Below are 21,596 nucleotides of genomic sequence, written 5' to 3'. Positions count from 1 at the left end.
AGCTCTTTTCTTGTGTTTGATTGCTTGGATAGGTGTTGTAACATTCTTCAAGTGTCATAATTTTTTTATATGTTGGAATGAGTTTATGGTCGTTTATAACCGTTGGAGATGTTTTGGAGAAGTTGGAGATTAATTTCTGCAAAATAAAATTGCCCAGAACAGGGCATATCGGTACTGCTTTCATGTGTATCAGTACTCCTTTCATGAGTATCGGTACTACCTTTATAATATTTAAATAAACTAGCCGTTGAGGACTGTTGGGCTTGATCAATATCGATAATATGCTTTATGGTATCAATACCACTTTGTAAAGTAGTATCGGTATCCCTTGAGTATCAATACCTATATTGCATTCTGGAATTTGAGTAATTTGGAAAACAATAGGTAGTATTAGTAGTACCTAGAGAGTATCAATACTTCTCTTACCTTTGGTATAAGTACCACAATAACAATATCAATATTATTCATGTAGTATCGATACTGTAAGAATAGTATCGGTACTATGTACCCAGAAAATTATTTTGTGCTCTAATTATAATTTATTGGACTTTGAATTATTTTGAAAACTTTGAACAAATTCAATCAAGTCCAAAAACATTTTTCCTTAATTTGTTATATCAAAACATTATAAAACATGTTTCAACAATCTCCCTTTTTTTGATAAATCAAAACATTTGAAAAAATTATTTTGGAAAAACTCCCCTTAATAAAATATTTCACGAAAAACATAAATATTTGAAAATATTAAAGCTATCCCTTTGTCATTCTTGAAATTGAATTTTTCAAAATCATATTTCTCTCCATTTTTGTTATATAAAAAATAATTCAAATTTAAAGTTAATAAATAACAATGGAGAGAAAGTGGTAAATTTTAGCATAAAATCATTTGAAAAAAAATCAAAGCTTCCTCAATAAAACATTTCAAACAAAATGTTGACTTTAAAAACTTGACACTAAAAAAATGAATTTCAACAAAGATGAACAAACATGTTAGTAGCATATGAAATTCAATATATCCAAGTCTAATATACTTTATGCAATACCTATTTTTTGTATTTAAGTGCATGTGCATAAAGCTATAAAAAATGTTACGCATTTGATATAAATTGTTAGAGAAATGTCATTTGCAATAAATCACATACATAAACATTTAAATTAAGGTCAAAAATTAAAATTTGTAAAAACAAAGTATTAAAACCAATTTTGACCAAAATTCATTATAATGAACAAACTTTTATGAAAAATCATTAAAGCTTTAGAAAATGTTCATCACAACACGTTTTAACATACATGAGATAAAAGACATAAAATTATTTAAAATCAAAACTCATGCATGCTTAAACTAAATGAGCAACCAATTATGCAAGATAATCAAAATAAACTTAGAGGTTACCCATTCCATATCAAGTGTGGCTAGAGCATTTGAATATCTTCACTTTCATCACCATTGCTCCTTGTTGAGAGAGCTCATAGCTCTGGTATTTAAGCAAATTCAGTTTAGAAGTGGAAAGCTTTTCTTCTCTTCATTGTTTAACATCATCCTTTTACATGCTTTATATAGCTACCAAGATTACAAGAACTTTAACAGAACTCTAACTGCCTACTCTAACAAGAATTCAAACCGACTAACAATCTTAACTGCTACATATCCAAGAATAGTAATCAGTTGCACCTGTAGCTAGAACTATCCATGCACGTTAAACAGCAGCCAGTCATGCACCAGCCATGTCATTCATGCACCAACCATGCATAAACGTACCAGCATGCATCTTCAACATTCTTCTTGCTTTCTCTCTCTCATGCTTCTCAGAATAGTTTCACACATAACTTTGCACGAAATTCTTCAAATGCATTCCGAGCCAATGGCTTAGTTAGTCCATCAACAATCTGATGAGCAACAGATACATAGTTGACTCACATATGCTTTGTTGCAACCTTCTCGCGTACAAAATGTATGTCAAGATCAATATGTTTAGTGTAAGCATGATAAATAGGGTTTATGCTCATAGCCACAGCACTGGAGTTGTTGCACCATATGACAGGCTCCTCATTCTGACTAACACCAAGTTCAGTAAGCAAGGCTCAAACCCAAACCACATCTATTACAGTGTCAGCAACACTTTTGTACTCGACCTCCATTGTAGAATGCGATACAAACTTCTACTTCTTCAAGCTCCAAGCAACCAAATTGTTGCCAATAAACACGCTATATCCAGACACTAACCTTTTATCATCAAGATTACCACCCCAATCTGCATCTGCAAAGAAAACCACCTTCACACTAGTTCCAACAGCAGTGAACACCAAACCAAAATTCATTGTACCAACAAAATATCGCAAGATTCCTTTGACTGCATCCATATACGACTGTTTGGAGCATGCATGAACTGGGGAACTTTGTTTACACAAAATGCTATGTAAGCATTGTATAGCACACATACAACAGTCCTCCAACAATGTTGCGATGAAAGTGAGCATCAACCACATTGTCTCCATCATCACAACGTAACTTGGTGGCTGTTACCATGGGAGTTGTGTTGCAATGGCTTTTAACATGTTAGCTTTCTCAAGGAGTTCCATGAAAAATTTCTTCTGTGATAATGCTAAATATTCACTGGTTCGTTTGACTTCGATCCCCAGGAAGTACGAGAGTTACCCTAAGTCCTTCAGTGAGAACTTGTCACTTAGCAATCGAACCACTTCATCCACTTCAACACTCGAGTGTCATGTGATGATGATGTCATCAAAATATACTAGCAAGTATATATAGTGTAGGCCCTCTTTCTTGATAAACAAAGACATATAAGCTCGTGATTCTTTAAAGTCAATACTCAACAAACTATCTCGCAGCTTGGTATGCCAACTCCTAGGTGCTTGCCTCAAACCATATAGCGCCTTATTCAGACAACACACCAACTTACTTCCATCAGGAGCAGTCTGTTTGAAACCTGGTGGATGTTGCATGAAGACCACCTCCTGAAGATCACCATTCAAAAGGCATTATTCATATCTACTTGTCTTAGGGTCTAATTGTTGGTTACAACCAATGACAGAATAATATTCAAGGTATTGAACTTGACTACAGGGTTGAATGTGTCTCTAAAGTCATAACTAGGAATCTGTGAGAATCATTTAGCCACTAATTGTGCCTTATAACGGGGGATAGTTCCATCAGGATTTCTTTTGATTCTGAACAACCATTTATAGCCTATCACATTCCTTGTTTCTAGTAGCTTAGTTAGTTCCCAGGTCTCATTGCGTTGTAAAGTATTGTATTCTTTATAAACTGATGCCTTCTAATTTGCAGACTTAAGTGCTTCTTGCACACTGCATGGAACATCATCACCAACAGTTCCTATATATGCTTTGGGTTTAAACACCCCGCATTTGCTCCGAGTCAACATAGGATGATTGTTGCCACGACTAACTTCAACTTCAGCACCAATATTTATGGCTGAGCTTTCCACATGTGGTTCTGAGTTTATTTCATGTTGTTCATCTCCATGGGTACTGACTGTAGGCACCTCAGGAGCAACCACAGTTTCCACCATATCACAACTAACACATGTGACTTGCAAGTTGCCTGATGGATTGCTGCTGCTGGCACCTGGGGACATTTTTTTGTTTTCAGGTTGTGAAGATTTGAACCTTGTAACATCAGTGACCAGCTTAAGCTATCGAGATGAACTTTACTCGAAGTTGCAGCTGGATTTCTGTCAGAGCTGTTTGCAAAAGGAAAAATATTTTCATTAAACATCATATACCTGGAAATGTAAACACGCCCATTGCTTGTTAAGCATTGGAATCCTTTGTGATGCGTGTTGTACCCTAAGAAAGTACACAACTGGGACCTAACTCAAGCATGTGATGCAAGAATGGTCTTAGATATGGAAAACATCTGCATCCAAACACCCGCAGTCTACTGTAATATGGTATTTTTCCATGTAGCTTCTCAAATGGGGATTTGTCAAGTAACACCTTTGATGACAGTCTATTAATGAGATGCACAGTGGTATGAATGGCATAGGACCAGAACTTAATAGGCATAGAGGTTTGAGCAAGCAGCACTAGAGCCAATTCAACCAAGTGTCTATGCTTTCGTTCCACCACTCTATTCTGTTCAGAAGTATGGGGACAAGTGAGGCGATGAACAATTCCAACTTTACTTAATTCATCGGTCAGAGGTTGAAATTCTCCTCCCCAATCGGTTTGTAGAGCTTTAATTATTCCCCCGAACTGTGTAGCAATTAGCTTCTAGAACAAGTGAAATGCAATTATAGCTTCAACCTTTGTTATTAGTAGGTATAACCACATAAACCGAGTGGAAGCATCAATAAAGGACACAGAAAATATAAAGCCATTAGATGAAATATGTGGGGGTCCCCATAGATCAGAATATACAAGCTCGAATGGTTCGTTATATACACTGTCTGACTGAGGAAATGGTAACTTGTGGCTTTTACCCAAATGACAAGCAACACAATTCTCATTAACATCATGAAACCTTTTACATTGATTTGTTTAGAAATTTTAGCAAGGGTATCATAAGTAGGATGACCCAGTCTTCTGTGCTAGGTCTATGACGTTGTGGAAGAAGCCATAGCAGTCTGTACTCCAGCCATATAATTTTTGTGTCGATTTCTACTGGCTTTGAAGGTATAGAGTCCATTACACTCTTTACCTTGCAGCAAACAACTTTGGTAACTTCATATCGAACATAACATGTTTTGGCATAGAACTCAAGAAACACACATTTATCCCTGGCAAGCTTCGAAATAGAAAGCATATTTTTTGTTATTGAAGGAACGTGGAGAATGTTACTTAAGGACAAGGTTCGAGATAAGGCAGGCAGCTCATCCTTGCCAACCAAGTGAACGGGTAGATAATCACCATTGCCTACTATAAACTTACCAGGATTGTTATAGTTCGATTGAGGAGTGATCGAGGTTGCGTTGGAGGTAACATGGTGTGTTGCACCAGAGTCAATTACCTAGTGATCTTGACCAGCAGACACTGCATGTGCTTGACATTTCCTAGCATTCTTGTTATCATCATGATACATGCAACTGTGATTACAGTAAGTGCACACACTGTCATTGTTCCCATTTGTAGTATAGTAAACCTTTGAGGATTCAAGACCAGAAGTGTGATCATCAATCGTTATACCAGAGAAATCCTCATTGAATATGTTCCAACATTGACTGACAAGATGTCCAATCTTGCCACATAGTTGGAACTGATAGATCGTGCTCTTCCTCTGCCACAAGATCTCCCATACGTGTAGGATGAGTGGTTTGATCGAGGTTGCTTTTTTCCCGGTTCTTGTAAGAGTCAAACTCAACCTTCCCTTGTGCTAGATTGGCACTGTCAGGCAGAGACTTAGGTGATAATCAAATCCTTCAAGCTGAGTTTCATCATCAACAAACATTGTACAGATGTTATAAAGTGACAGTTTGTCATGCATGACAGATATAACTGCTATGAAAGGTTGATATTCTCTTGTAAGTCCTTTAAGAATGCTCACAACATGCTCAGAAACTGATACTGGACTTCCACAAGAGTTCAATGCATCAATAACCTCTTTTACTTTTGAGAGATAAGTTCTCATGCTATCTCCTCATTTCTTGAGGGATTGGATCTTGTAATGTTCATAATGGCAGTAGCAGAGCGATTAGCAAAGAACTATAAGACTTTGTTCCATACCTGGGAAGATGTTTCAGCACCAATGAACTGTGGAAGCAAGTGGGGACTGACTGTCGATAGCAACCAAGAGGCCAACACACTATCTTGAGCCAAGAATTCTTCATGTTCTTCATTGACAACTGCGTCTCCTTCTTCACCAACCACTGTTTCTAGAGGCGGAAACATTGTACCATTCAATATTTGCTCAAGAGGGTGGCTCCTTACAGTGAGTAAGACTTGTTGTTTCCAAATCAAGAAGTTCGTTTCATCAAAAACCACGTTCACCCTTTTGCTGGTGAAAACTTTAGTGTTTCTCGATGAAAACTCCATTGATGTGGTTGTAGACAAAACAATGTGATCCATAGTAGTATGAATAGCGAAAGCACACCCTAGGACGTAATAGCGAATGATACCATATTGAGAGAGCTCATAGCCATGGTATTTAAGCAAATTCAGTTTAGAAGTGGAAAGCTTTTCTTCATTGTTTAACATCATCCTTTTACATGCTTTATATAACTACCAAGATTACAAGAACTTTAACATAACTCTAATTGCCTACTATAACAAGAACTCAAACTGACTAACAATCTTAATTGCTACATCTCCAAGAACAATAATCAGTTACACCTGTAGTTAGAATGATCCATGCATGTTAAACAACAACCTGTTATGCACCAGCCATGCACGGGAGTACTAGTATGCATCTTCAACATACTTCAACAACACATCTACAAGAGACATTCATTTGGACTTTGGTACCCAAATTGCTCTGGGTCCTAGAATGTTAAAGCTAATGTCTTTAGTTCCCAAAGAAACCCATAATTGTCTAGTTTTAAGAGATTTTCCTTTCTTTATAGGACAAGTATGTGTATTGTGACCATGAAAATGGCAATGTGAAAATTTTTCCATTTTTAACATAGATGAATTGTTTTTAGAAATGATTTCTTTTTCTTTTGTTAAGCATTCAAGCTTTACTTTCAATTCAAGATTTTCTTTTTTAAATCTTCAATTTTGGTTTTTGAAAGCTAAAAATTATTTTTCAAAATTTCATTTTGCTTTTCAAAATCCAATTTTGCTTTCAAGAGAAAATTATTTTCAACTTTGAATTTGAAATCAATTTCTTATATTAGGAATTCATGGTCTCAAATTACAAATACAATTCATCATATGCATCTTGTAACTCATCAAAAGAATATGAATCGAATTCATTAGAGTTAGACGATACCTTGGGTTCTTCAAGAGCCATTAAGCACACCACCCTTGTTGGTTATTCTTTCTTGTTTCCATTGATCTCTTCAAGCTTATTCCAAAGATCCTTGGCATTTGAAAATCATATACATGAGGACCAAATGCATAAAACAACATGTGCATGACCTTAGCATTTTGTTGAGTTTTCTTTTGTTCTTAGGCAATCAACTCTTTCATCTTCTTCTTTAGAGAAGAGTAGTTGTTCTCGATCAACTCCCATGAATCAAGATCATTGGATTGGATGAATAACTTCATTAATTTCTTCTAATGACGGTAGCTGGCTCCATTGAAGTATTGAGGCTTGTCGATCGGTTGGGAATCTTCCATGTGGAATGAGCCGGAGGTGGAAGTCATCTTCTCAGTTATGTCAAAAATGGATAGAGCTTCTTCAAGGATTGTCTCAAGGTTATTGACCTTCTAATGAGTCAAACTCTGATACAAATTGTTGGAATTCGATAAAGCTCAATTGAACAACTGAATAATTTACCAAGAAGAGGTGAAATGACTTGTTGAGTTTAGGGAATAAGGAGTATAAAGATGAAATAATTTTCACAAGGATTTATAGTGGTTCGACTTTTCAACCAAGTCTACCTCCACTACCTAGGCTTCTCACTTAGGATTTTCTAACAAATTTACTAATTTGTTCTTTCGTTTTCCAGGACAAAGGGATAACCTTTACAACTCCCTAGCTTTTCAAAGGCTAAGCTAGAACCAATCCCCTTTACACAAGTAATAAAGGATGTAAATAAGGAAACCTCTTAAAGGAATGTGTTTACAAAAATTAAGCTCATTAAAACACTAATATTTACAAGAGAGGAAAATAATAATGAAAAAGCTCTTCTCTTGTGTTGGATTGATTAGATAGGTGTTGTAGCATTTTTCAAGTGTCATCAACTTGTTTTTATATGTTGGAATGAGTTTGTGGTCGTTTCTAGCTGTTGGAGATGTTTTGGAGCCGTTGTGGATTAATTTTCTGCAAAATAAAACTGTCCAGAACAGGGAGTATCGGTACTACTTTCATGTGTATCAGTACTACCTTTATAATATTTAAATAAACTAGCCGTTGAAGACCGTTGAGATTGGCCAATATTGATACTATGCTTCATGGTATCAATACCACTGTGTAAAGTAGAATCGTACCCCTTGAGTAACGATACCTATTTTGCATTATGGAATTTGAGCAATTTAGAAAACAATAAGTATTATTGGTACTACCTAGAGAGTATTAATATTTCTCTTACCTTTGGTATTGTTACCACATGAACAGTATCAATACTGTTAATGTAGTATCGGTATTGTAAGAACAGTATCGGTACTACGTACCCAGAAAACTATTTGTGCTCAAATTCTAGTTTAATGGTATTTGAATTATCTTTGAAAACTTTGAACAAATTCAATCAAGTACAAAAACAGTTTGCCTTAATTTGATATATCAAAACATTATAAAACATGGTTCAACATAAATTTAGGATACATAAAATTATAAAATTTTAGGAGTCTAAAATTAGATCATTAATAGAAAATACAAAGAAAATACTTGAACCGTATATAATTTGAAATTTCTAGGGGTGCAATTGCACTCTAACACTCTCTCAATCCATTTGTAAGTATAAAATGTCGTGGAATTTATGAATCTGTTAAATATTTAAATATAATAATCACACTCGTCCCAAAAGATGTGACACTCATGTACTACTTTTTAAAATAAATCTCCTAACATATTTTATAATAATACGAAATCGTAAAATATTTAATTTTATTATATTACAATTGTTTCTTACAAAATAAAAGAATTCAAACATATAAATAAAATTTTCTTCACTAAGTTTTTTCAAGTGAACGTACAGTAGGAAAAATAATTTTTTTAGATTAACAAATTTTTCGAAGTGCGAGATCTCCCATTTTAAGTCCTTTTAACGTATAATAAATTATATTTACTAATCGACAGATCTATCCTTAACCTGCTACCGTTACAAATTTTATGCCAAGAGGGAAAAAACAAAAAGGAGACAAAATGGGTTGATAATTATGATTTTATACATAGTAGAAATAGATTGAGTAAATTTTAGATTGTTAAAATAAATAAGTTCTACAGTGTGACACTCTTAATATACAATTAAAAAAAGGTGTTATCAGTTTTATTATTATTATTTAAATAATACAAATAGTAAAAAATTACTTAAAATATTATTATTTTTACCTAAAATATCGATGTTTTTTAATGTTTCTGGTAAAATGCTCAACAATAATAAAACCAGTAGAAAAAAATAACAAAATCGGTAGAAAAAATAATGTGTCCGATAATATTTTACCAGTTTTATTATTTAAATAATAACAAAACCGATAATACTTTTTTTAGCCATATATTAAAACTTCGGCACGTGATCATTTCACCTTAAAATGCTTAAAGTTGACTACATAATATATTAAAACTTCGGCACGTGATCATTTCACCTTAAAATGCTTAAAGTTGACTACATACATTCTGTGTATGAGCCAGCCAGTTACTGTGAAGTCACTTATATTAGAATGTGCACCAAATTAGTGTTTTTCACTACATGTGGGTTTGCCAACAAGTCAAGTGCAGAACAACTGTACTTTGATACATGGCCCCCTATTGTTCCAAGAGTAAGGTTAGTGACACGTGTTCCGAACCACTTAGGGCGTGCAATATGCAGATTTCGGTAGCATGGGTTCATCAGCAATTTTGGCAAACTAATTTGCGTAGCCGGGGATGAATAAGTTTAGAGCGTGAACCATAAAATGAGTTAAAAATATTATTTTGTTATGAGTTTAAGTAAATATGTTTATGAAAAATATATATTATTAAATTATTAATTTTTTAAATAAATACAATCACATAATTACGTCTGTTAAAAAAATTAGAGCCATAACTTACACAACCCTAATCACTTTTGGTCAAAGCCCTTCAACTGATAATTCTCTGTAATATCTAGAAAGCTAGTGGGTTGAGTCACGAGTGGTGTTTTCTGGTAAGGTTTCCCCTAATCATTACATGGTTCAGTATGTTGGACAAACTTAGCAGTATGGGCAGACTAAACTCATGGAGAAATGTGGATCAGCAAATCGAGTATTTTTCATCAGCCACTCAACAAAAGATGAACCCATACTCCACTTGATAGAGAATAAAGAAAGTTAAAATGATAAAAATGTAAAAAATATTAACCCAAAAAGATGAAAAATATACTTTACATTGGTGTGCTTAGTACGAAAGATAGAAAATAAAAAATAATATTTTTTAACAAACTAACTTATCTCGATAATTAAAAGAATCATTATTCATAGAGGTAAAGTGTTCGAGCATCTACATCTACTATTTTATAATCACTTTAATTTAATAAAAAAATATAATAACTTTTCATCCAGTGTTCGATGAAACTAGAAAATAAAGGAAAAATAATAAAAGCTTTTAAAAATATATTTTTCGGATAAAAATATATAATTTTGAACTAAAATATGTCCAATGATGAAGCCACGTTATGGTGGGAGAGGGACATGCCCCTCTCCCCAATAACAAATAAATTTAGGTCTAATTTCGAAATGTCTAATTATATTTTAAGTCTCTCTTAGTATTAAAACTAGATAAATTAAGTTTTGACTCTCACAATTTTTTGTTTAATTTCTTTTTAAGTTCTCTTAATCTTAAAAGTAGGCAATTTAATCCTTAGAACCCCAATTTTAATGTCAGATTATTTGTTTAGGCACCTTTTAGTTTTAAAACTAATCAAATAAAACTCTGGTCCACCTTTTTTTTCAATTTAATAACCCTTTCATTTTCAAATTTAAATAGATAGCTTAACAATTAGACTATGGCCACATTTTATTTCTATTTCTATTTATCCCACTAGAAGTATCATCTTGGCTTCATCCCTGCTAGCATCTGTCTCATATTTTTTTCTCCTATTTTTCTACCAAATTGGAATGATTAATTTTTACAAATGATGATGAAAAATGATATTTTCTCTCATTTTATTTTTCCTTTTATTTTGAACTCAAATTTTAGTTTCTTTCCATTCTCCCCCTCTCTCATTCCATTTTTCACTCAACCAAGCCAAGTCTTAGAACTACACTACTATGGTTGACTTGCACATTAACAATGTGTTATATATGAATGGAAAGGAACTTTTGGAAGCATTTAATAAGAAAGAACTATCAATGGCTAATAGGAAAAATAACTTCTTACCAATTATAAGTTGATCTAGTGGGATACAATATTAGATCCTTTAAAAAATCTAGAGTTCAAATCTTGACGATGTAAATGAAGTAAATTAGGTTTGGAGGGTCTATCTCATAATAGGAAAATGTAGTATCTGATCCAGATGAATCAACAATTGAGTAAAATGTCAAAAATTATACTAAAAGGAAAAAGAACTCCTTTAAGACCTTTTTAGTCAAGATTTTTTTAATAGTATGAGGTAATTACAAGGTAGTATCAGTTCAAAATATTTTAAAATTTGCTATGATATCACTTACTAGTTTGAGAAGTCAACTGATATTATCAAGAGGGAAAATAATTATCTTTTAAAAAATATGGAAGCTTGAATAAAAAATAAAAATTAACACAATCTATCCAGAATTATTCGGCTTTCTTAATAAAATTTACATCCACTATCTTAACTATTTATACTAAGCATTTTCTCAAATTCACTAATTTACGTACTCTTGGAGATAAAATATAATTATACAATAATTTCCTTAAGATCTGTACCCAAAAATATTAAAAACGCTCTCTCAAAGAGAAATATAAATAAACAAACAAGAGAATAAGAGTTATAAAACCTAGATGTTTGTAGATTAAAACTCTCAATCAAATAAACACTTAGAGTCAAATAAATAATGAAAGTTCACAAGTGTTTTTATAGCAAAAATAAGACTTTAAAGGTCTAAATCAATCTTGAATGTTGATATTCTTTCTCAAGTATGTTTCTTGTTCTTGCTAAGTTGCTTTGAAACTCTATTTATATCATCTCTTTGAATTCTAGTTGTTACGGGTCATTGTCGATGCAAAATAATTGTTACCTACAATAAACAATGTCATTTATAACTCGATGGACCGATCTTTTTTCAAAAATGTAACAGTTAGACAAAGAAACAATTGATTTTTTTATTACAAAAGAAAGCAAACATAGGTAGTTTACAATGACATGAGCATAGTCATCACGAGGAGAGAAGAGACTGTTGCAGGTGGATGATCGAAGCAGTGCAAACCAAAAGGCAGAGACCAATATAATTTTGCCATAGCGTCTGTGTTGAATCAAAATAGAGTAAAAACTCTAATTGATCCAAAAAAAACTCTCTTTAGAATAATCTCACAAAATTGCAAAAGGGAAGAACTCTTAAGAAAGCTTTCAAATGCTTATAATTAAGCTTTGATTGTTGGATGATAAAACTCAAATACAAGTAGGGTATTTATAGGTTACAAGAAACAATCTAAACCACTCATTAAAATAAACACTAAATAATCTAAACCATTGAAATTAAAACATGAGAAAAATACTTAATTTTCACCTAACTAAATTGATGTAAGCAATGACATCAAAACTAAATTGATGTAAGCAATGACATCAAATTAATTTAGGTGTGAACATATAGGCTAATATTGAATTTTCAACACTCCCCCTCAATGTTAGCCTCCATTCTTTGAATCACGCCATGCTGACGACGGAAATGTTCAAACTTTCCAACACTCAAGCTTTTTGTAAACAAGTCAGCAATTTGCTCATCTGTCTTGATTTGCCTCATCTCAATCTCTTCTTGCAAAACTTTTTCCCTAACAAAGTGGTAATGTACTTCCACATGTTTAGTTCTTGCATGAAAGACAGGATTCTCCGCTAGCCGAATTGCCGATTGGTTGTCACAATACAACGGAATTGCATAATCTACTGGTTGATGTAGATTATTCATCAACTGTATCAACCATGTACTCTCTTGAGCTGCCATTGCTGCTGCTCGATACTCAGCTTCAGTGGTTGACAATGATACCGTTGGTTGTCTTTTGCTACACCAAGAAATTGTTCCGGAGCCAAGCTTAAACACATACCCAGTTGTTGATCTCCTGGTGTCATGATCTCCTGCATAATCAGCATCACAATAACCAACTAACTTGCAGTCTTCACCTTTCTTGTACAAAAGACCATAGTCAATTGTATTCTTCACATATCTCAGTATTCGTCGAACTGCTTCCAAATGAGACTTCTTTGGATTTTGCATATACCGACTCATCACACCAACTGCATAAGAAATGTCAGGTCGGGTCAAGGTTAAGTAGATCAGACTACCTACCAATTGTCGATACATTGTTGCATCTTCCAAATCTTTTCCTTCATGTGCACACATTTTGATATTTGGTTCCATTGGCGTTGAAGTTGACTTGCATTCGAGCATTTCAAACCTCTTCAGCAAATCTTTAGCATATTTCTGTTGACATAGAAATATTCCTTCGTGTGTATGATCAACCTCTAGACCAAGGAAGTGCTTAAGTTGTCCAAGTTCCTTCATCTGGAAACGAACTGATAAATTCTCCTTCGTCTGAAGAATTTCTGCCTCATCATCACCGGTTATGATTAAGTCATCCACGTACACTAGCACGATAGCTAGCTTACCTTCATTGGCTTTGACAAACAAGCTAGAATCTGCAGGTGTTACTGAATAACCACTTTTCGTTAGAAATTCAGCAATCTTACCATACCACGCCCTAGGTGCTTATTTCAATCCGTAGAGTGCTTTTCGCAGCTTACACACATATTCAGGATGATCTTGACTCTGAAAACCCATTGGTTGGGTCATGTAGATCTCTCGATCTAGCTCTCCATGAAGAAAAGCATTCTTTACATCCATCTGCCACAAGTTCCAGTCTTTGTTGGTTGCAAGTGCAAGTAAGACTCGTACGGTTGTAAGTTTCGCCACTGGACTAAATGTTTCATCATAGTCTAATCCATACTGTTGAGAGAAACCACGAGCTACCAATCGCGCTTTGTACCTCTCGATTGACCCATCTGGACGGCGCTTTATCTTGTAAACCCATTTGCAAGATATGGGTTTCACATCTTTTATCTTTGGTACAATATCCCAAGTTTGATTTTGCTGAAGTGCATCGATCTCTTCTTTCATAGCTGTCATCCACTCAGAACTCTTCGAACGTCTCAGGCTTCGTTGCTTCTTCAATTATGGCTGCATTGGCATATTTGGGATTTGGCCTTCGTATTCTTGTTGACCTTCGAAGTTGAGATTGTGGAATTGATTCTTCTGTTTCACTAGGCCCACCTTCTTCGTTTAGTTGTTGATACACGCCAGTTTGCCACGGATTCTGAGTCACTCTTTGTTCGACATCATCGCCATTTGGATCTTCTGATTCATCTGAACTTGTTTGAAGTTGAACATCATGCTCCCCCATCTTTTGTTGTAGTTTGCCTCCAAATTCTCTCGAATCTGGTAACACCTCCTTCTCTGAGGACCACCAAGAAGACGCTTCATCAAATACCACATTTCGTGACGTGTAGCATCTTCCACTAATTGGATCACAACATTTCCACCCCTTTCTCTGGCTGTCATATCCCACAAAGATACATCTAACAGCTTTCTTGTCAAATTTGCTCCGTAAATGATCAGGAACAAACACATAACATACACAGCCAAATACTCGAAAGTAGCTAACTGTAGGTTTTATGTTCCATAGTTTCTCAAAGGGTGAAACAAATCCTAACCTTGGTTGAGGAAGTCTGTTGATCACAAAGGCTGCAGTCCTTATTGCTTCAGCCCAAAACCTTCCAGATACGTTCTTTGCATGTAGCATACTTCGATAAATTTCTGCAAGATGCCGGTTTTTTCTTTCCGCTACACCATTCTGTTGTGGCGTGTTGGCACAAGTGTACTGATGACGTATTCGACATTCCCTTAGGTATTGAGAGAACTCGTTTGATCTATATTCTCCTCCGTTGTCTGTGCGCAAGCACATATCTTCTTTCCCACTTCTCCTTCAGCTGAGTCTCTGAACTCTTTAAACTTTGAGAAAGTATCAGATTTTCTTTCATAAAGAAAACCCACACATATCTGGAGAAGTCATCAATGAATGTTACCATGTACCGCATACCGCTAATTGACTGTTGTTTAACCGGTCCGAACACATCAGAGTGAACCAACTCCAAAGGTTCTTTTGCTTTAAACTTCGACTCGTCATATGGTAATTGGTGTGCTTTACCATACTGGCATCCCGCACAGACCGTGTCTGTTCTCACGTCTAGTTGAGGAAGCCCCTTAAGCATTGACTTTTTCACCATCACACTTAGCTTGGAATAGCTAATGTGACCTAACCGCATGTGCCATAGATCTGATGTCTCATTTTTCCTTGTCCTGTCCACATATGCAGACTCTACTGACATCACGTAAATTGATTCCAAACGTCGTCCCTCCATTGTTGGTGTTTCTGTGATTTTGACATCACGATAAACCTTCACGTCTTGGGGACCAAATAAGACATAATGGCCTGATGATGTTAGTTGAGCCACAGATAGCAAATTTTTCTTCATTCCTGGGACATGGTAAACATCTTGGAGTTGCACCTGGTTAGTATTATATCGAGGAGTAACTATTGTCTTACCGATGTGAGTTATCGGTAACCTTGAGTTGTCAGCTGTCACCACCACACGACCTCCATTGTACTCAGACAGGTTTTGCAACTTCTGTTTGTCACCCGTCATATGATTTGAGCAGCCAGAATCTACGATCCAATCATTCGTGTAGTCAATCCGTTCTGGTGTTGTTACCGTGAGAGCTAATTCTTCTTTCTCCGTAGCAAATAACGCTTCAGCATCCCAACCATCTTCACTATTCTCCTTCAAACAAGAAGTAGCAGTATTACTTTCAACAGGCTTTTTCTTGGTCCAACAGTCTTTTCCATGTGGCCCATCTTCCCACAATTGTAAACTTGCCATCGAACTTTCTACTATTACCGCGATTCTTGGAAGCTCCCCCTGAATGAGGGCCTCCCTTTCCTTGGTAATTTTTCACCTTGTCACCATCCTTTTTAGATCCATTGCCAGTATACCGCTGAAAAGTGCCTCTGCTTTTGCTGGTGTAGAGCGCTTCCTCTTCACCCTTCAACGAGACTCCTCCCATTTGCTTGGCCATGGCTTCTTGACCTGCAAGCAAATTTTCGAACTCAACAAGCGATGGTTGTGTCGGCCATCCCTGTACAGTGGCAACAAACCCTCGATATTCGGGTCTCAAACCATGAACAATTATTCTTTTTATCTTGGCTTCCCCAATAGCAGCTGTCGGATATAATTCTGAAATTTCACGGCATATCGACTTCACCTTGTGAAAGTATTGGGCAACCGCCATGTCGCGTTGCGCCATTGATAGAAGTTCATTCTCGAGAAGTTGCAATTTTGTATCGTTCCTCTTCGAAAAGAGTGTAACAAAAGTGTCCCATGCTTTCTTTGGTGTTTTAGCATCCCGGATGTGCTCCAACATTTCTTCTTCAATTGTGGTCTTTAAAGCAAACATTGCTTTGCCTGCTTTAATTTTCCACTTTCGCAAGATTCCATTGGCATCTTCTGTCGCCGGTTGTGTAACTTCACCACCACCGACAACCTCTCAAAGGTCTTGACCTTGTAAGTATGACTCCATACATGTTGCCCACGTGTTGTAGTTTTTGTTGTTGAGCTTCTTGATTCCTCCAACTACTTGAAGATCACCCATCTTAACGGCAAGGCTTTGACTACACCGAACAAGCTTGAGTAACAAACGTGCAGAGTACTAAATTACTCTAAACACAAAGAAGCTCCACAAGGTTTGTAATAACCTCGACAATAACTCAAGAAATATTTTCTGATGTGAAAGATCAGTTAAAAATTGCAGCCACATAGCATACTCAGAATTTCAAGAGATCTTAAAAAACGTGGCTCTGATACCAATTGTTGAATCAAAATAGATTAAAAACTCTAATTGATCCAAAAAAACTCTCTTTAGAATAATCTCACAAAATTGCAAAAGGGAAGAACTCTTAAGAAAGCTTTCAAATGCTTATAATTAAGCTTTGATTGGATGATAAAACTCAAATACAAGTAGGGTATTTATAGGTTACAAGAAACAATCTAAACCACTCATTAAAATAAACACTAAATAATCTAAACCATTGAAATTAAAACATGAGAAAAATACTTAATTTTCACCTAACTAAATTGATGTAAGCAATGACATCAAAACTAAATTGATGTAAGCAATGACATCAAATTAATTTAGGTGTGAGCATATAGGCTAATATTGAATTTTCAACAGTCCGCAACTCAATTTCTATCGCATAAAACATGAGAAATTTGGATAGACCAGTATCGAGATATAATTTCAACCAAGTGTGGAACCATATGAGAAATCCTCTCCATACTCTCGCCTTGACGCAGTAACTTAAAAACCTTCCTACTATCCGTTTTAACCATAACCCGTTCCAAACCCATCTCCAGAGCTATGTTCACCCCTCGTAAATGTCCCTGAGCTCCGCCTCAAGTATAGAAAAACACCCTAAGGATCTTGAAAAACCCATTAACCAATTTTTGCTCAAGTTCCGCATGGCTTCTCCACATGCTGCCAACCCCAGATGAAGGAAACCAAGCACCATCAGTATTTAGTTTTGCCTAGCCTGGATCAGGCGACCTCCAAACAGTATTCTTCTAGTGTAAATTTGAAGAGCCAAACTTACAAGCTACATTAAAAATGCGTGCATAAGCAACCTCCACACATATTCAACGGATACGTAGCACTACATTTTTGATCTTCATAAAAGCCGGTTAAAAAATTAACTTATTTCTTCCAGTCCACAAGCATCAAAGGATTGAGCCAAAGAAAATATCTCAACCCTCTCAATTGATAAAAAAAATAAGCAGGGTCGTGAAGACTAGTACGGATCCAACTCATTAAGTCCATGTTGAGGAATTCATCAAGACGATTAGGTTAATCAATTGTACCCATGCCGACTAAGCAACATCACACCCACGAAATTTATGGGAAGTTGATTCCACTTTTGTCCCGTAGTACTCACACCTTGAACTGTCAGCAATATGGCACCGGACCCTTTCCTCATTGGTCATTAGACGATTATGACAAAGTAATCATAACGACATTCTAACTCTTTGGAGGCATTTGTAGTGTGAAATAAATTTCCACAAATCGTTATCCACTCCAAGCAGGTCACTTAGTCTTCGAACATAGGCACTCGAGGTAGAGAATCGACGATCTTATATGTTAAAAGGGCATATTTACAGAAAACTTGCTCCAACTATTTTATTCATAATAATAAACAGTTTACAAAACTAAAGCCTTTATATACAGCCACTAACAGTTACTAGCGTCACTGACAAACTAACTAATTAACAACAGCAACCTAACTAATTATCAACAGATTAACTAACTAAATATCTGACAACTAACACTCCCCCTCAAGTTGGTGGTTAAAGATGTTAATTAACCCCAACTTGGAACACAAATATTCATGCTATTGAACTCCCAAAGCTTTTTGTTAGAATGTCTGCCTGCTGATTTGTTGTCTTCACAAACTCTGTTTCAATTATTCCCTCTTGAATATTTTCTCGAACAAAATGACAGTCAATTTCAATATGCTTTGTTCTTTCATGAAAAACTGGATTTGCTGCTATTTGAAGGGCTGCCTTATTATCACACATCAATTTTGCTGGTCCTATGTTTTTAAACCCAAGTTCATTAAGCAAACCTGTTAACCACACTATTTCTGCAGCAGTCATCGCCATGCTTCGGTATTATGCCTCTGCAGATGACCTTGCAATTATATTTTGTTTCTTGGACTTCCAAGATAACAAAGAGTCCCCTAGTTTTACACAAAAACATGTTACTGACCTCCTTGTCATCGGGCAAGTTGCCCAATCTGAATCACAAAAAGCCTGAAGTTGGCACTGACTTTCTGCACTCAGTAATACTCCTTGACCTGGATTGCTCTTGATATACCTGACCACCCTCAAAGCTGCATCAAAGTGTATTTTCCTTGGTTGCTGCATGAATTGACTCAGTAATTGTACTGAATAAGCAATATCAGGCCTTGTGTTGGTAAGGTAAATTAGCTTCCCAATCAAACTTTGATAACTTATCTTATCCTTTAACAACTCATCCTCTGAAACCAACCTCTTATTTTGTTCCAAGGGAGTTGCAGCAGGCCTTGCACCCCCTAGTCCAGTTTCTTCAATTAACTCCAATGCATACTTCCTCTGGTTTATAATTTTTCCCTTTTCTGATCTTAATATTTCTAAGCCAAGAAAATACCTTAGTTCACCAAGATCTTTCATCTTGAAGTTTCTATTCAGAATTTCTTTAAGTTCTTCAATCAATCCACTGTCATTTCCTGTTATCAACAGATCATCCACATATATGAGCATTATAACTATCTTGCTTCCTTGTGAATTAGTGAACAATGAGTAATCAAATTTGCTTTGAGAATATTCTACCTCTAGAAGAGCTTCTGTCAACTTCATGTTCCACTGCCTTAAAGCCTGCTTCAGTCCATACAAGGATTTTTGTAGTCTGCACACCCTGGTCTCCCCCTGACTGCAAAAACCCTCAGGTAAGGACATGTATACCTCTTCAACTAGATCACCTTGGAGGAAGGTATTGTATACATCCATCTGAAAAAGAGGCCATTGATGAATAGAAGTAAGGGCCAGAATTGTTCTGACAGTGACCATCTTTGCCACAGGTGAGAAGGTCTCAACATAATCAACCCCTTCTCTTTGAGTGTATACTTTAGCAACGAGATGTGCTTTAAACCTCTCCACTTCTCCATTCGAATTATATTTGATACAATATACTCACTTACTTCCAATGGGAGTCTTATTAGAAGGTAAGGGAACCAATGACCAGGTATTATTAGATTCCAAAGCTAAAATCTCTTCATTCATGGCTTTAATCCCCTCAGGATTTTGAATGGCTTCAGCATATGTCTTAGGCTCAATTAAATGAGAGATAGAAGAAAGGTAAAGTTGAGTTTTATCAGGAAGATGAGAATAAGAAAGAAAGTGAGAAATTGGATAAGTACCTGGAAGAGAGGAAGATTGGTAGGACTTCACAAAATCATGTAACCAAGAAGACTGTTTTTTGACCCTAGTAGATTGCCTAGGGGGGATAGAAATGCTACTTGATGAAGAGTCATCAGAAATAATAGGTTGAGGTGAATGAGGAGGTAAAAAAGAATTATCTGTTGATGCTTGAGGTGATGCAGACCTAGAAGGTACAGGAGATTGGGTGTCAGAGGGCATGACCAGAAAATCAGAGTCAGAAAGTTCTTGAATAGGAAAAAATAGGGAAGAAGAAGAAATGGGAAACTTGAAGGGGAAAATGTTCTCATGGAACTTTACATCTCTATTAACAAAGAATGTTTGTTTTTCAAGATTAAACAAGAGGTAACCTTTTTGAGTGGCAGAATAACCCATAAAGATAGAAGGTATTGCTTTTGGGGAGAACTTATCCTTGTAGTTTGGTTGAGTGTCATAACATAAACAACAAAAAATTCTCATATGAGAAAATTGGGAGGTTTACCATGAAGAAGTGCAAAGGGACTTTTGCCAGCTAAAGAAGAAGAAGACATCCTGTTAATGATATAACAGGCTGTGTTGACACATTCCCCCCAAAACTTAACAGGAACTTGGGAATGAAATTTGAGGGCTCTAGGTACCTCTAACAAATGATTGTGTTTTCTTTCAGCAATGCCATTTTGCTGAGGAGTATGAACACATGAACTTTGATGAATAATACCTAATGAAGAAAAAAAAGAAGAACACTCACTAGCAAAAAACTCAGAACCATTGTCACTTATAATGAATTTAATTGTGACTGAAAAATGTTTTTTTACATAGGCAAAGAATTGTTTTAAAGAAAGGATTGCATCACTCTTATGCCTCAACAAAAAAATCCAAGACATCCTTGTGTGATCATCAACAATGGTGAGAAAAGACCTATGAACACTATGAGTGGAAATCCTATAGGGTCCCCATAAGTCAATATGTATCAAATCAAAAGGTGCAGAAGCTCTAGATATACTGTGGGGAAAGGGTAACCTAGATTGTTTAGCAAGAGGACAAATGGAGCATTTATGGACACTGTCAACATCAAACTTATAAGATTGTAAATATGGGATTTTATGTAAACTAGAGAAAGAAGGGTGTCCTAAACGAGCATGCCAAATCTTTGTATTATTGATAGTTGAAAGATTCATATATTTTGAAGAACCCAAAGCAGGAGTACAAGAAAATGAATGACAATGAGGAATAGAAAAAATACCAGAATCAAAAGTTGAAGAATAAAAAAAAATAAAGCCCACGAGACTCTCTACCAATCCCCTTCATCTTTCCAGTGGAGAGATCCTGTAAAATGCAGAAGTCATGATAAAAAGAAATAGTACAATTAAGCTCTTTGGTCAGTTTGGAAACAGATAGAAGGTTATGTGCAAATTTGGTATAAACAAGACATTTTTAAGGGAATTATTCTGGTCAAGGTAAACAAAACCTGCATGTGTTATGGGAGATGTTTGGCCATTAGGTAAGTGTACAAGTCTAGAAGCTGATGTACATGGAACATGTGATATTAGTCTATGAAAATCTGATAACATATGGTCAGTAGCCCCTGAGTCT

The sequence above is a fragment of the Hibiscus syriacus genome, unplaced genomic scaffold (assembly GCF_006381635.1).
Source record: "Hibiscus syriacus cultivar Baekdansim isolate YM2019G1 unplaced genomic scaffold, ASM638163v2 tig00110121_pilon, whole genome shotgun sequence".
Lineage (NCBI taxonomy): Eukaryota > Viridiplantae > Streptophyta > Magnoliopsida > Malvales > Malvaceae > Hibiscus > Hibiscus syriacus.
The sequence above is the reverse complement of the archived record's forward strand: the minus strand, read 5'-3'. Positions refer to the sequence as shown.